The 5,000-nt window shown below is 53.4% G+C and overlaps 1 non-coding gene across 1 annotated transcript in view; it reads right to left on the bottom strand.

The window, feature by feature from the left end:
* LOC126434583 (small subunit ribosomal RNA) overlaps positions 1–1,096 on the bottom strand; it is a 1,910-nt gene extending 814 nt beyond the window's left edge. Inside the window, exon 1 of the ribosomal RNA XR_007579334.1 lies at positions 1–1,096. This exon is cut by the window's left edge and continues 814 nt beyond it. This is a non-coding gene — a ribosomal RNA (small subunit ribosomal RNA).
* Between the last annotated feature and the right edge of the window lie 3,904 nt (positions 1,097–5,000).

The following is a 5,000-nucleotide window of genomic DNA, read 5'->3' as shown; positions in this document are numbered from 1 at the left end:
CGCCTTCGAACCTCTAACTTTCGTTCTTGATTAATGAAAACATACTTGGCAAATGCTTTCGCTTCTGTTCGTCTTGCGACGATCCAAGAATTTCACCTCTAACGTCGCAATACGAATGCCCCCGCCTGTCCCTATTAATCATTACCTCGGGTTCCGAAAACCAACAAAATAGAACCGAGGTCCTATTCCATTATTCCATGCACACAGTATTCAGGCGGGCTTGCCTGCTTTAAGCACTCTAATTTGTTCAAAGTAAACGTGCCGGCCCACCGAGACACTCACTCAAGAGCACCCTGGTAGGATTGCAACGGGGTCCGCCTCGGGACGCACGAGCACGCACGAGGCGCGTCGCACGCCTTCAGCTCGCCCCACCGGCAGGACGTCCCACGATACATGCCAGTTAAACACCGACGGGCGGTGAACCAACAGCGTGGGACACAAATCCAACTACGAGCTTTTTAACCGCAACAACTTTAATATACGCTATTGGAGCTGGAATTACCGCGGCTGCTGGCACCAGACTTGCCCTCCAATAGATACTCGTTAAAGGATTTAAAGTGTACTCATTCCGATTACGGGGCCTCGGATGAGTCCCGTATCGTTATTTTTCGTCACTACCTCCCCGTGCCGGGAGTGGGTAATTTGCGCGCCTGCTGCCTTCCTTGGATGTGGTAGCCGTTTCTCAGGCTCCCTCTCCGGAATCGAACCCTGATTCCCCGTTACCCGTTACAACCATGGTAGGCGCAGAACCTACCATCGACAGTTGATAAGGCAGACATTTGAAAGATGCGTCGCCGGTACGAGGACCGTGCGATCAGCCCAAAGTTATTCAGAGTCACCAAGGCAAACGGACCGGACGAGCCGACCGATTGGTTTTGATCTAATAAAAGCGTCCCTTCCATCTCTGGTCGGGACTCTGTTTGCATGTATTAGCTCTAGAATTACCACAGTTATCCAAGTAACGTGGGTACGATCTAAGGAACCATAACTGATTTAATGAGCCATTCGCGGTTTCACCTTAATGCGGCTTGTACTGAGACATGCATGGCTTAATCTTTGAGACAAGCATATGACTACTGGCAGGATCAACCAGGGAGCTGCGTCAACTAGAGCTGAGCAGCCGGCCGCCCGGGAGTGTGTCCCGGGGGCCCGCGCGAACACGCAAGCGTCCGCTCAATTATTCTGCAAACAGGAGGAGGCTGAGCTCCCCTGCACAATACACCTCGAAACCCTCTCAGGTCCCGGCGGCGCGCAGCGCCGTCCTAAGTACTTGGTCGGGTTCGAGAGAGGCGCAATCGCCCGGAGTTTGGCGAGTAGACGCTTTAGGTGCGACCACCCGTGCTCCCAACTGAGCTTGCCGCTGCCGACAGAGGCCCGGGAGCGTGCTGTCGTGGCATTGCCGGCGGGAGACAACACGCGCCACCTACGGTGGCCGGCAGCTCCAACGCCAGCGCCACAGAAGGACAAAAGCCCCACTTGGGTGCCGAAGCGAACTCTCCCAGCACAGCGCACGCGCCAACACGTCCGCACAGCTGCGATACAATCCACCTGCGAGAACCGCAGAGGCGACCGAGCAGCAGACGGCGTCGCGGCGCCGAGCGCCGGGCGGCGGCGCATCCTCAGCGCACACAGTCCTCAATCGGACCAGCACACTGCAGATGTCCACCGCGCTTCGCACCGGGCCCGCGAGGACCTACTTTGGCCGCACGGCGCCGCGTGCAGGGTGCGCCGGCGCGCAGCTACGCCGCCTGCCGCCTCCGTCGGCCGGCGCGCCTGCCACTGGCCGCCCCCACCAGCCGGCTGTAGCGCGTGCGCCCACGCACCGCGCGGCCAGCACGCCGGGAGGCCCCCCCTCACCGGCCGGGGACGGTCCCACCCAGCCACCGCCGCGTATCGCTTCACACCCACATGCCATTCACGTTCGTGGGCATGGTGGGTATCGCTGAAACAACCGGTTGGTAGCTCAACCGATCGTCGCCATCACTGATTCACCTCTAGCGAGAACAACCGCACCACAACGGTTTACCAGTTCTTCATTTGCGTAACGTCACCAGCAAACGTAGACGTCCATCGCCATTTGCAAATTCAACGATTGTTGCATGCCTGTGTCAGGTGTCACGACACACTATGTCTGCCCACATACACGCAACAACATGTGCACGCTTCGCGAACACGTGGAAGGTGGCCCCCGTACGTATGCGATGTCCATTGCGCGAACGACTGTCAACCGGCCTCTGTCGCATGTCGCAGATGTGGAACGCAGTGCACCATGCTATCACGGTGTGTGAGAAGAGACGACTACGTCTGACAACACGCGCCACTACATCAACAGACGGCTCATGCCGATCGCCATCCACGGCATACCATACTGCAATCCAGCTCTTATAGGGAGACGACATGTAGCTGAGTGCACAATATTTGGACCGTATGGTTCGCCGTTGTTGGCGCAGTCGTGGTACGGTCACACATGTACCACGATGTATCATTCAGTACATGAGGACCAATGTGCAGTACAGTGTGTGATTTGGACGTACAACATCAGCGGACAGTTGACACAAGCCGTACCACAACGTAGGCTGTGCTTCGCCATGCGAATGCCAATGAACAACTGCGAAGGGCATTGAGCATGTACGTCCTGCTGCCATCCGCATTACAGTGTATAGCTGCAAGGTGTTTAACATGAAGCGATACTCTGGGGACCGGGCAGTGCGAGTAGCAAACTATATTGCGGGGGTTGCAGTTAGGCAACACTACACTAATTTAACGCGTCGTATGACAATTACAGAGCAGGTTAAGGCCCAACGTGTGTTGGGTTAAGGCCCAACGTGTGTTGGGTTAAGGCCCAACGTGTGTTGGGTTAAGGCCCAACGTGTGTTGGGTTAAGGCCCAACGTGTGTTGGGTTAAGGCCCAACGTGTGTTGGGTTAAGGCCCAACGTGTGTTGGGTTAAGGCCCAACGTGTGTTGGGTTAAGGCCCAACGTGTGTTGGGTTAAGGCCCAACGTGTGTTGGGTTAAGGCGCAACGTGTGTTGGGTTAAGGCGCAACGTGTGTTGGGTTAAGGCGCAACGTGTGTTGGGTTAAGGCGCAACGTGTGTTGGGTTAAGGCGCAACGTGTGTTGGGTTAAGGCGCAACGTGTGTTGGGTTAAGGCGCAACGTGTGTTGGGTTAAGGCGCAACGTGTGTTGGGTTAAGGCGCAACGTGTGTTGGGTTAAGGCGCAACGTGTGTTGGGTTAAGGCGCAACGTGTGTTGGGTTAAGGCGCAACGTGTGTTGGGTTAAGGCGCAACATAGGTTAGGTTAAGGCGCAACATAGGTTAGGTTAAGGCGCAACATAGGTTAGGTTAAGGCGCAACATAGGTTAGGTTAAGGCGCAACATAGGTTAGGTTAAGGCGCAACATAGGTTAGGTTAAGGCGCAACATAGGTTAGGTTAAGGCGCAACATAGGTTAGGTTAAGGCGCAACATAGGTTAGGTTAAGGCGCAACATAGGTTAGGTTAAGGCGCAACATAGGTTAGGTTAAGGTACAATATAGGTTAGGTTAAGGTACAATATAGGGTAGGTTAAGGCGCAACATAGGTTAGGTTAAGGCACAACACGGGTTAGGTTAAGGCACAACACGGGTTAGGTTAAGGCACAACACAGGTTAGGTTAAGGCACAACACGGGTTAGGTTAAGGCACAACACGGGTTAGGTTAAGGCAGAATACGGGTTAGGTTAAGGCACAATACGGGTTAGGTTAAGGCACAATACGGGTTAGGTTAAGGCACAATACGGGTTAGGTTAAGGCACAATACGGGTTAGGTTAAGGCACAATACGGGTTAGGTTAAGGCACAATACGGGTTAGGTTAAGGCACAATACGGGTTAGGTTAAGGCACAATACGGGTTAGGTTAAGGCACAATACGGGTTAGGTTAAGGCACAATACGGGTTAGGTTAAGGCACAATACGGGTTAGGTTAAGGCACAATACGGGTTAGGTTAAGGCACAATACGGGTTAGGTTAAGGCACAATACGGGTTAGGTTAAGGCACAATACGGGTTAGGTTAAGGCACAATATGGGTTAGGTTAAGGCACAATATGGGTTAGGTTAAGGCACAATATGGGTTAGGTTAAGGCACAATATGGGTTAGGTTAAGGTACACATTGTTGTAAGGAAAGGTGTTTTGGGGGGGGGGGGGGCGGCAGTTTGTTGATTGTGATTATCGTAAGTAAATGACTGCGGCATCATCTGATTTGCCACGTCAGGGTGCACCTTTGGCTCATAACAGGCGGCGCTCTGATTCCATGCTTGTGGCAGACCTGTGTCTTTCATTCCTGCCATTGTTTGTGTGGTGTGACAGGAGGCAGTATTGTGATGTTGGGTGCACCCCTGTGTGGGACATGTGTGGGTGTTGGTGGCTTAGCTGAGCAATGGTGGTTGTCGGAAGGGTGGGATATTCTGTTTTCCGAGTGGACCTCCCGGTCTGGTTATGATAGTGTGGATTGTCTAATGTGGCAGAGAGGATGCACTGGGTGTTGTTCCATGCTGGTGCTTACATATCGTCTGCGTGCCTGTTACAGGCAGAGAGTAGTGCGTGATAAGAGTGTCTGGCTGACGTGTGATTGTGAGCAGAGTCTTTCAGCATGTATACGGACAGGTCTATACATTATCTGTATTCTGATGGCTCTATCTATTACTAATCAGCGCCGTGTATACGTTTAATCCGGTTCCAGTCGAAACTATTGTATCTCTGTACATTAGTGACACGGCGAGCCCGGTATGTAGTTACTCGTCTCGGCAGCTTCCACCGGTGTATGGCAAATGATTATAAGGAATCAGTCTAGTCGTCAATACCGATAGTCTGACGTCACATGTCTGGGGTGGGGGACGCTGCGCCCTTCCGGTGGGTCATGGCCTAGGAAGACTCTTCCCACGCAGGGGGGCTTGGACTGTCATTGACTCTTCCGAGTAATATACTTGCCGTACGTTTTTGCGACTGCGAGTGCAACGCTCACCGG

The sequence above is a fragment of the Schistocerca serialis genome, unplaced genomic scaffold (genome assembly GCF_023864345.2).
Source record: "Schistocerca serialis cubense isolate TAMUIC-IGC-003099 unplaced genomic scaffold, iqSchSeri2.2 HiC_scaffold_1192, whole genome shotgun sequence".
NCBI lineage: Eukaryota > Metazoa > Arthropoda > Insecta > Orthoptera > Acrididae > Schistocerca > Schistocerca serialis.
Note: the sequence above shows the minus strand (reverse complement) of the source record. Positions and strands in the feature narration are given on the sequence as shown.